The sequence below is a fragment of the Stegostoma tigrinum genome, chromosome 7 (genome assembly GCF_030684315.1).
Source record: "Stegostoma tigrinum isolate sSteTig4 chromosome 7, sSteTig4.hap1, whole genome shotgun sequence".
Classification (NCBI taxonomy): domain Eukaryota; kingdom Metazoa; phylum Chordata; class Chondrichthyes; order Orectolobiformes; family Stegostomatidae; genus Stegostoma; species Stegostoma tigrinum.
In genome coordinates, this window is record NC_081360.1 from 27,210,023 (window position 1) to 27,222,862 (window position 12,840).

The following is a 12,840-nucleotide window of genomic DNA, read 5'->3' on the forward strand; positions in this document are numbered from 1 at the left end:
TCTTAAGTCAGGAATATTACCTAAGAATACCGATGTACCTTTAGTTTAGATGATGATTTTCTGAGAGTTTAGAGAATTCTGAGAGAAACAGTGATTACTTCTTTTATAGCTGAGAGCTGTTTTCTTAGCTCATGACAGTTGACTCTCACACTAATTTTCAAATGCCCTCTTTTATTGTACCCTTGATGACCTGTTAATTTCTTACAATAGGATTAGTCCTAGGTTGTCAAAACCATCATAAATAATTTTATTTGGGTTTTGGTACATAGGGCCTGGTTTAAATTAATTGGCTAAATTCAAAAACCTGTTCTCTTGGTAAAAATGCTGCTTTGCCTGCTAACCTGCTGCTTTTGAAGCAATGTTTCAATTTTAAGAATGCTCTGTGCATATGCTACTACTGGCAGACACCTTTTTGTTTTAATCTCTAAGCCTAAAGATAAAACACATCATCTTTTGAAGGGACCGTACACTCTTTCCCCATCACCACTCCACATCATTCTAAAAACATCAAACACTCTATCCAATTTTGCAACAATTTGGAAAGCTATATAAATAGGAAAGTTTAGAGGGTTATCACCCAAATGGGACTAGTTTAGTTTGGAAAATCTGGTTTGGCATGGACAATCAGTTTCCAAGCTATGTGATTCTATATAGCTCTTGGTTTAGATTTAACTCAATTGGCAGGGTCCTGGGATTCTCTGACAAATAGAGCAGAGACAGAAAAACTGAGATGGAATTAGAAGTTAAAATGTGAGTGAGTGAATCTCAATTGCAGAAAAAAAAATGCTAGATAAGAAAGAAATGAGTTTAGCAAGGCTAAATGGAATATATTTTAATGCAAGCAGCCTGTGGAATATGATAGATGAGCTAAGAGCACTGTAAGATGCATAGGAGTATGATATCATAGGTGCAATCAAGACATAGCTTAAAGATGGGAAGGATCTGTGGCTCAGCCTTATTGGTTATAGGATATTTAGGCAAAAGAAAAGGGAGATGGAAAAGAAGTGGGGGTATTGAAATGTTGATCAAAAATATCAATTATAGCAGTGAGGATGGATGGTATCTTGGAAGGTTCATCAAATACGGCCATATAAGTAGAAGTAGAACAAAAACTCAAAAGGAGCAAACAAATAGCCTTGTATATATTCCAGTCAGTCAAGGAGAGGTAGAGACTCAAATATAAAATCAAATTTCAGAGGAGTGTAAGAATAATAAGGCAGTAATGTTGAGGATTTTCATCACCCAAATATGAGCTGAAATAATTTTAACGTTCAACGTAGAGAGAAAACCAAATGCGTAAATTACTGAACTTTTTTTCAGCCTGTACTAGCCTAAGCAAATTAAGTGAGAATTTTGGAGATAATGACCATAGCTCACTTGGATTTAGGATAGTCCTCAGATAGGAAAAGGATAAAGATGGGCAGAAATGAAATCTCCAAAATGGAAAAGGGGAAATTTTACTATGGTAAGATTTGTCCCAAGTGCATTGGGATTAACTACTTGCAGGTAAAACTGTGTCAGAACAGTGGAATGGTTTAAAGGGGATACAAGTGAAAGTGCAGGGAAAACATGTTTTCATAAGACAAAGGGTGAAACCAAGACTGGATCAAGAGATATAAAGAATAGAATTAAGGAAATAGTGAAGTTATGGCAGATACCGTGAGCTCAATACAATAAAATTCTGTAGATGAGCATAAAAAGTGAAGGGAAGGAACTTAAAAATGTAATTATGACAGCAAAGAGGATGCATGAGAAATTATAGGCGGATAGGATAAAGGAAATCTCAGAGGGTTTTATAATACATGAAACAAAAGAGAGATATTAGGGAAAGAGTAGGGGCCAATAGGGACCATAGAGATAATCTGCACCTGGAAGTGGAAGACATGGTCTCAGTCCTCAATTAATAGTTTTCATCATTCTTCACAATGGAAAAGGATAATGCAGATGGAGGACTGTGAAATACGAGAAGCAAATAACAGAGAGAAAGGAGGTACCCGCGAGCAAATTTAAAAGTTGATAAACCTACAGATCTAGATGGATCCCAACCTTTTGAGGGAGGGAACAGAGGCGATATGAAGAGCCCTGGCAATAGTTCTCAAAACTTATCTGGCTACAGATGAGGACTGAAGGACTGCTGAAGTTGACGCAGTATTAAAAAAACAGAGGAAAGTGGAGACAATGAAATTACGGGCCAGTCAGTCTAACTTCAATGGTGCAGAAGTTATTAGAGAGAATTCTGAGATACAGATTTTATCTACATTTGGGATAAAGATTACTTAGGGGTAGTCAGCATGGATTTGTTGATGGAAAGTCATGTTTGATAAGTTTAATTGATTTTTTTGAGGAAGTAACTAGAAGTATTGTTGTGGCTAAGGCATTTGATGTGGAATATATGGACTTTAACAAGGCTTTTGATCAGGTTTTTTTGTGGCTGACTGCTCAAGAAAATAAAAGCCAGGGGACTAAAGACAAACTGGTATGGTGGATTCAAAATTGGTTGAATGGCAGGAAATAAGGTTGATGGTAGAGAGATGTTTTCGTGACTGGAAGTCTGTTTCGAGTGTGCTTCCAGCAGGCTTGATGGACTCTTACTGTATACATTGGATTTGTGTGTAGGGTGTATGATGAAGAAGTTTTCAGAATACACAAAGAGATGGTGGGGTTTCAAATAGTGATGGGAATAGCCATAAACTGCAGGACGGTATCAACAGACTGGGGTCAGATGGGCAGAGCAATAGCAAATTGAATTCAGCCTGGAAAACAGTAAGATAATGCACTCAGGCAGGGTTAATGCAAGAGATTGCACTATGAATGATCAGAGGGAACTTGGTGTGCATATGTACAGATCCCTAAAAGTAGCGACGCAGGTAGAAAAGAAGTTATGTGGTGTACTTGCCTTTAATAGTTAAGGCATTGAATACAAGGTTAAACTAAAACTGTATAAGACACTGTTTGGGACACAACTGAAGTAATGCATACAGTCTGGCCACTATATTTTAGGAAGAGTGTGATTGCATTAGAGAAGGCAGGGAGGAAATTTTCCAGGATGATGCCTGGCTGGAGTGTCTAAGCTATATGGAAAGCTCGGATAGGTTGAGTTGTTTTCTTTGGCGTAGCAAAAGTAAGTTGGGATAGAGGTGCCTAAGATTATGAGAGGCATAGATATGGTGGACAGGATCTTATTCCATTAGTGGAGGAGAATAGATTTAAGTTTAAAGGTAGAGGCTAAGAGTATAGTTAAGAAGAATCTTTTTAACTGGAAGAGTAGCGGTCATCTGAAACTCATTGCCTGAAGAGGTAGTTGTGAATGAAACTCTTGTAAATTTTAATTGGTGTTCAGATATTGTGTTTCTCTAGCCTAAAGGGCTGTGGACTAAAAACTGGTTAACAGGGCTATTGGAGCTAGCTTCTTGTTGGCTAGCATGGACATGTTAGGCTAATTATCGTCCTTCTGTGCTTTAAATGTGTATGTGGTCTCGGAAAGAGACAGATCAAGTGCACAGGCACTTCTACCCACTTTAAAAACGTACAATTTGTATTATATTGTCTCTGCTCTTTCTTCTGACCAAAATGAATACCTTCACATTTCTCTACATTAAATTCCACTTACCATTCCAACAGACTATGTCCCTTTAAAGTTTGTCTGTATAGTCCTCACATTTCACGCAACTTCCAAGTTTTGTGTCTTACACAAATTTTGAAGTAGCGTCCTGTCCATGAAAGTCTAGGTTATTAATATAAATTTTAAAAAAGCATGCTCCAACCACTGACCCCTGGAGATCCCCTTCTTTTTCCAATTTGAAAAATAAGCATTCACCAACATTATTTTGGTTCAATTACATTTCCTCGCTGCTTTTGTCGCTTTTATTCCCCGGGCTTCAACACATGACTTCAACAACCCTTTCTGCTGTCCTATTAAACAAAACTCAAGCAAGTTAGTTAAATATGATGTGCTTCTAAAATATCCATGTAGGCCTTCCATTTGAACCAATCCGTATTGACCAAATGCCTGTTAATTGTGTCCCAAATTATCAGTTTTATTGATTTCATCACGATTATTGTCAAACTAGCTGGCTCGGAGTTCTGCCATGAGAAGCTGACAGCTGTCTGCAGTCAGCGTGGGAGATTGTCATATGGAGTATGCCCTGATATGGTGAAGCTTGGTGATCAAGATGGCAGTCTGGAGGAGCAGGTGTCAAGTTTGGTCATGGTGAGTGGTAGAAAAGGAAGCTGCATATTATTGAGGTGTGATGTGCATTTAATGAGGCCAATAACAATTAAGTAATCGGCGTTTCACACTGTCTATCAAGAATCTCATCTCAACATCTGGAACATACTCAGAAAGTACTACTAATTGCTCCTGAAGTTAAGAAAGGTCTTGTTAGACTTTTTATGTGATTCTCCTAGAGTTCTCACTCTAGCTCTCGAGTCCACTTCTTTCACGACCTGGTAAAATTCCACCATAAGTATTCATATATTATCATATTGTATCTCAGTCAGGCTCCAACCTCCAGGCACAAATCTCCTCTTTGGTCCCTAATAAGACTCACTTCTTCTTTTAGAGATAGTAGGAACTGCAGATGCTGTAGAATTTGACATAAAAAGGTGTAGAGCTGGATAAACACAGCAGGCCAAGCAGCATCAGAGGAACAGGAAGGCTGATGTTTTGGGCCAAGACCCTTCTTCAGAAAATTTAGGGTTTAGGTCTAGACCCTAAATGTCAGCCTTCCTGCTCCTCTGATGCTGCTTGGCCTGCTGTGTTCATCCAGCTCTACACCTTGTTAGCCCATTTCTTCTTTTACCACTATTTGACAATTTATATTCCTACAGAAGGTACTTCAGTTCACTTTAGATTAGTCAAATGTCCTTTTTTCTCACACACTATCTTTGCTTCTCTTACTTCCATTTTTATTTACCCTTGAAATATTCTGTATTCAACCTGGCTTTCATTTGAATTATTCAATTCATTTTTATTTCTTTTACCTTGCTTTCCATCAATATCCAGGTAGCCGTGGATGAATTTGTTTTCCCAATGTTTTTCCTTTGTTGGAATATACCTCATCTGTATCCCAAATGTTTAGTCTTTAAAGGTACCTCATTCTTTGATACCAAAAGAGTGGGTTCAATTCCAATATTCGCTGTAGGCCCCACCTTCTCAACCCTGACCCTCACCAGAGGCTTGGTCACCCTTAAACCACGACCAATCATCTTACTCTCTCCCTAGTGAGAAATGGTCTTCTGTGGTCATCTTTTCAGTTTTACCAGCAAATCTTTGACTTCAATTTACCTGGGCAATATCTATTATCATTCTTTGAAAAATGATCCCCCTTCTGATGAATTACTTTTAGTCTGGAATTTTTTTTATCCTTTTTTTGGAGCATCACAGTGATGGTAGCTGCTTCTCAAGCTCTGAGGCCTGCAGCTCGAGCTGCTGTACCTGATTACAGCTCCTCCACATATGATCATCAAGGATGAGAGAAGTGGCCTGGATATGTACTATACTGATCCATTTTGTCCTGCCATTCCTCAAATTATTAGACAATAAAACTTCCTAACTACTTAACAAGCAACTGCTTCTCCTAAACCATCAATAGTTTATCTTATAGAGAGGTTAAGTGAAATTATTTAATATTGCTTAAAAATGACACTTTTTTGCCTTCAACTCATCAGGATATTTAGCAAGGAAAGGGAAAATGACATTTATACTATATTATATTATGTGGTAAGCAAGTGGCTGCTGTTTGGTAGAAGCATTGTCATGAGGAATGTAATAGTTAGATGATAATTGATATTTAACGACTCAGGTCTGTATGAATTTTAAACCAGAATGAATGACTCTGATTGGTCTAGGCATTGCTCTGAGAAATGAACCAGAGAATGTCAACTGACAGTCATTATCTAAGTATGAATGTTGTTTTCCTTCTACATTGATATTTCTTGTAAATTATCCTGATCAATACAAGAAAAATAACCCTTGCCAAAAAGTAACTTTCTTCAGTAATATTCAAGTTCTGTGCAGTGAAATAACTATTTGAAATGTTTTACCTCATTGTTAAAACTAAACATCTTAAATATTAATTTCCTTAAATGTTCAGAACTATTTATTATTGCTATTTCTGGTAATTGTAATTTTAATTTTATCCCCTAGTTGTGATAAAGTGATTGAGCACTGACTGCAGTTATATTATAAAATCATTGTTTTGTAGTTGTTCTAATTAATTGAATAATCATTCATTCTCACGTAAAGGGAGGTTAACAAAAATGTTTACACTTAAATCATTATCTAAATTGTTTATAATATAGTTTACTGAAAAAAATCAGTCTTCTTTCATTTCACAATCCCCTATTATTTAATTTTAACTTTTCTCCTGGTTCTGATTATTGGACGACTGATGTTAATTTTGTTACAATTTATAAAAATAATTTAAGATCTTAGGCTTGAAACTGATGAGTCATTCAAGCTGTACTTTTTGGTTGATTAATTTCAATTAAATTAAATGTTTATCATTAAAACCTTACCATCTGTACCTCCTTATCCTGTAACTGCACTGTGCTTCCAGGACAGCTCTCTATGCTTTGACACTCATTTCCTGCCCTTATTAAATCTCTGCTTTTAGATCCCACTCATGTTAAATCTTTGCTCTCATCCTCTGGTCTTCTAAATATTTGGTTTGTTTTTAGCTCCAACTGTTCACGGAAACTGAAATTGTCAACTCTTAAATTAGGTTCCCGAATCTAAATAAAGGGCACAAGATGCAAATTGTCAAGGATGTATTGGGGAACCTTATTGAAGGGATGATAGTAGACTGGCAATGTTTCATACTTATAGGACATGTGCATGAATTATAACAACTATTTATTCCTGTCTGGAGTGAACACAAATGGCGAAAAGTAGCTCAGTCATGGCATTCAAAAGAAATTACGGTTGGCATTAGATCCAGAGAGGAACTAGGACATTGTTAGAGAAAAGCAGACTGGAGACTGGAAACATTTTAGAATTCAGCAGAAGAGGACAAAAATATTTGATCAAGAGGGCTAAAGTAAAGTAGTGAGTAAAATTGCAGGGAACATAAAATTGGATTAATGCTTCGCTAAATGTGTGAAGTGAAAAAGTTTGGTAAAGACACATTACTGGTCCCTTATTCTCCAGAGTTTAGAATGATGAGGAAGCTGGGGAAGTTATAATGTGGAAGAAAGAAATGGCAGAAGAATTAAACACATGGTTTGGTTCTGTCTATTCAAAAGAGATCAAAAAATAACCCCCCAGAAATGTTAGGGAATCAAGGGTCTACTGAGACAGTAGAATTGTAGAAAATCAGTATAAGTAAGGAACTGGTGCTGGAGAAATTAATGGTGTTAAAGGCTGACAAGTCACTACAGCCTGATAATCTGTTAATATTAGATGCAGTAGCAGTCATTTTCCAAAATTTGAGACTCTGGAGTTGTTTCTACAAATTAGACAAAAGCGTAATCTCACTATTTAACTTGGAGGGAAGGAGAAACAGAAAATTAAAATCCAGTTAGATTAATGTCAGTAATAGGGAAATGCTGGTCTAAAAGACGTGAAAACAGAACATTTAGAAAGCATTTATGGAATTGGACAAAGCAGCATGGGTTTATGAAAGTCAAATCATGCTAAACAAGTCATTTGGAGATTTTTTTGAGGATATAACTAGTAGACTAGATAAGGAAGATAAGGGAAAACTAATGGGTGTGGTGTGTTTGGATTTTTAGAAGGTTTTTGATAAAGGCTGAGGAAATTAGTGGGCAAAGTTAAAGATATGGATAAGGGATAACATTTTGCCATGGATTAAGAATTGGTTGACAGGCAGGAAACAGAATGGGAATAAATAGGTACTTTTTTGAGTGGCACTTAGAGACATGTTTGGGCCCCAACTATTCATGATATATTTGAATGACTTGGATGAAGGAGCTAAATGAGACATTTCCAAGTTTGACACAACGTTGAGTGAAATTGAGAATTGTGAGTAAGATGCAAGGAGTTTGCAAGGTGATTTAAGACAATTTGAGGGAGTTGACAAACACATGACAGATGCAGTACAATGTGTTAAAATGTAAAGTTTTAAACTTTGATGTGAAAAACAGAAAGGAAAAATAATATTTAAATGGTGATATATCAAGAAGTGTGGATGTTTAAAGGGATCTAGGTGTCCTTATACACCAGTCAATGAAAGTAGACAGAGATAATGGGAACTGCAGATGCTGGAGAAGTAGACAGGCAGGTTCAGTAAGCAATTGGTAAAGCAAATGGTACACTGGCCTTCATTGAAATAGGGATGTCTTACTACAGTTGTACAGGGTTTGGTGAGACCATACCTGGAACATTGCATGCAGTTTTGGTCTCCCAATCTAAGAAGCTATATATTTGCCATGGAGAGAGTGCAGCAAAGGTTCATAGGTTAATACTAGGGAAGGCAGGACTCTCTGATGAGGAGAGATTATTTAAACTATTCAAGGCAATTGTGACATATTGTATTATGATTCTCTTTACTAACTCACTGACAAGCGCTCTATGTTTACTATACCTCATTTCCATTCATTCATTCATAAATTGGGTTTTTGTAGTGCAATTTACTCTTACAAGATAAACTAAGTTAAACATTCCATCCTAGGCTGCCAGCCTATTACTGTTTCTTTATACCTTTCAATTCTTATTCACCCATGTGTAAAGCAGTGTTTAGTCCTGTTTCTGTATGAAAGGTTACCCCAGAATATGTGTTAATAGCGTAACCTACTCAGAACAATGTCATCCCTTCCGTCATGTCTCCATAACTCACTCAAAACTATGGAAAGGTTACAACATTAATTAGCCTGTAGTAACCGATCTGAATAGGCTGCAGGACATCAGTTTCCTCCACCAGTATTGCCCCTAAAATCTACTGCTTTTTATCTCTTTGAAATTTCTTTTACGCTACCAATTTCTATAACACTGTAATTTCTATTTCTAACTTTTATTTTGGACTACCATTTTGTACTAATGTACAGACTTATACTTTATAAACACATATTAAATAGGGCCGCTACCCCCATTAAGAAACTTACTATTAAAATAGGGTTTCCGTGGAGCTGCATGAATGCATGCTTAGGAATTGTCAAAGGCTGGCAAAAGTAAATGAAACTTCATGACCCAACTGCAGGAGATCAGTTTAAGATCTTCTATACTTTTATTTAGTACATGCAGCAGGATCACTTATAAAGTCCAGTGAGGACTACCTCGACAGTGGGAACAATTTGTGGCATCTTTTAACTCAATTGCAGGCAATCAGGAGAGATTCCGATAAGACAGCAACATGTTGCCTACTGGGGACGATTATTGCTTGTTAAACGCCTTATTAACTGCACACTTTACCTCATTAATACATAGCTTCCTATCCTACCATCCATCACAAGCTGGATACCGAGAAGTTTTGACTTTGGAGTTAGAGGACTTACCTGAAGACTTCAGCTCACCACTGACTGCAGAGAGCCTCCCTGTTGATCAGCAGGCAACAACATCTCATGGCATGATCCTTCAGCACTAGCACACGCACTCCTTGTCCATAAACGTCTAATATTTGATATCCCCTCCAGATCCTCAATGGCACCTCTCCGATCCATTTGTAGGACACTTATAAAGTACAGATCTTCAGTGCAGGCACAGCAGCAAGTAGCATCTAAAGGCTGTTGCATAGACATTTTGCAGGCACCCAGCTCTCAGTGTCTATCAGGGAATCCCAGAACCATCAGTCACAGGCACAGTACACAAACAATCCAGGGGAAGGCTTATATAGTGTTACACTCGAGACAGTCACGGTCAGAGGAGAAGTCCATAGGGATAGCAGCTTCTGTCAGGGACATCATATATCATCAGCTAGGGAGCTGAAAAACAATGACCAGGGTCTGGTCAGTAATGTCTAGGGACTGTTCATCAAAGTCAGTTAGAGGTGTGGAACAAATCAGTTCTGGAGGTCCAATTCTCAAACAAATAATTTTAATCATTCAGTCAAACCACCACATATTTTAAATAACTAAAAATGACGTAAATATACATAGAGCTGTTTTTAAGTTATATTGGAGCGAGTAGTCCTTTTTTGTTCTGTTATACACTATATTTTTTGTAGACATGTGCAAGAAAATTTATTCTTAAAATGCTTTGATTTTCTTGGATGAAGAGCTTATCATCTGGAGTTAATTTTTTAAGTAGTTTTGTCATGCAATTCCAAAACATTTCACGTCATTCTTCCAGAAGTGCTTCTCACTGAGTTAAGATATTTTCAGTCATGTACTTTTTAATATATCTTTGAAAAATGTCACAAAATCTCAATTTGCACTAAACGTGATTCTCATTGAAGATGCTGCAATCTTTTGCATGTGTTGCACTCACTTTGATGGTAAAAAATAGCAGCATACCCAAGTGGAGACAACAAGAACTGGAGATGCTGGAGCCAGAGATAACAAAGTGTGGAGCTGGAGGAACACGGCAGGGCAGGCAGCATCGGAGCAACAGAAAAGCTGATATTTTCTGTCGGGATCCTTCTTCAGAAATTTCCGAAGAAGGGTCCTGACCCAAAACGTCAGCTTTCCTGTTGCTCCAATGCTGCCTGGCCTGCTGTGTTCCTCCAGCTCCACACTTTATTACAACCAAGTGGACATTCCTGGCTAGTGACTGTTGCAAACTTTTACTGGTGTAACTAATTGACTTGTGTTATTGACGATAAGCCATACCAAAATGTTCACATAACAGCCTAGTTCCAATTTAGATTTTGGATTCACTGCTCATCCCTTCCACACATGCATTATGCGTTCTGATGGTTACTGACAACAGATAAATGATATTACTACACAGAAGCAGATAGCCCTTTACAAAGCGCGAAAAGTGCTGGTTTTAACTCATGTATTCCAGTGCGATCCATGCATTCCAGTCATTACACCGTGCTTTAGCCAATCAATGCATGTAATTTAGTTAGGTGAAAATTCACATCACCGTTAGTGAATTAGTTTTGAATGTGGAAATAACATGAACAAAATCCCTCAAAATGATAAATGATCTTCGCAGAAGTTAAAACATTAAATGTGCAAAAATAAAAAATAACCATCATAAAACTTCAGTTTAGTGTAGGATTTGATGAAAGCTATGACCAACTAGTCGTCACTTTGTATTATTTTAACTGCATACATGGCACATTTGTTAAACAATTCAGTACAAAGTGTCTTTTTGAGTAACCTTTTAAAACAATTTGCAAAGTATTCATTAATACAAACAGATTACTTTCCACCTGTTTTTCAATATGAAATAGAAACAAACAATTAACTGGTAATTTTACTTTAAATATAGGTATACGATAAGGAGATTGTATCCGTTATGAGAATCTTATTGTGCAAAATGTAAGGTAGTGATTGTAATATTTCTTAGACTGGCAGAAGAGTCCTTGTTTATCTTAAATAACACTGTGTACTCCAAAACAAAGGATGGTAATTTGAATGAAACTACTTAAAATGGAAAGTATTTTTTGGAAGATTTATGTTAAAGAATTAAGCTCTTCCACATAGTGTGGAAGCTGGCCATTCGGCCCATTGAGTCTACAGCAAACCTCCAAAAAGGAGCCCACCCAGACCACCCCCCTACCCGTAACCCTGCATTTGCCATGGCTAATCCACCTAACCTATACGTCCCTGGGCACTATGGGGCCATTTAGCATGGCCAATTCATTCAACGTGCCCATCTTTGTACTGTGGGAGGAAACCGGAGCACCCGGAGGAAACCCACACAGACACAGGGAGAATGTGCAAACTGCACACAGACAGTCAGCTGAGGGTTGAATCAGACCCAGGTTCCTGGTGCTGTAAAGCAGCAGGCTGGAATTTACTTAGGAATAACTTATTTCCATTCATTTTTATGGGCAGGGGTCATAACTTGTGATCTGCCTTCGCCTGTTTCTTTTGAGGCAGGCACCTTACAAACTTCATGCAGACTTGTCATTACAGTGATTACATCATTTAGCCTAATGGAAATAATTCAGTCTTGCTGAATGTTTGACAAGGGTGCTAATGGCATGTAAGATTAAACAATGTTCCAGCTCGAAAGGGTGGCTATTGACATGTTAGAAGAGAGCTCTCCCACTGAACTGGGACTGCTGCTGACTGTCAGTGCTGCAACTGAAAACTATGATGTGGAGATGCCAGTGTTAAACTGGAATGGACCAACTCATTCATCAGGTGAAGCAACTGGAAACAGAGAATAGAGCAGTTCAGATTATTTAATGCCTTCTGCACTTCTTCAATGCTGCCACCAGTTTTACTGTGAAGACCAATTTTCCAACCTAACTATCTTTCTGTGAAAGTCAATTCATACAAATTAATTTGCATCTGTCAGTAAATTTTTAGAACAACTGCATCAACTCAAATATTCTGTTGCCATTATCTTTTGTATCAGTGCATCAAATATTCTCTTTCTATCCCATTGCAACACAACTGTTCCACTTTGAAAATCTTTAAAACTTTGCATTCTGACAGCATGCAAAAACGTCCGAACTCTACAGTTGGTTTCATTGTTCTACCTCTGTTCAAAAGGTGATACAGCCTGTTTCAAAGGAAAATTCAAAGTATTTATTTCCACAGTGCCCTTTTGTTCATGTTCTCGTGAATGGTATGAATTGCAAGCACATACACCAGTTTTATGTCCAACCCTTCTTCTTTCACACTCAACTACTCCTAATTGGTTGCAAAGATTTTACAAGATCTTCCTCCTGCTTCTACATTTATAGCGATTCATCCAAACTGCATCTCACACATTTCTGAACATGATGCAGAAAAAAAGGCTTAATGTGTTCATTCACCAAT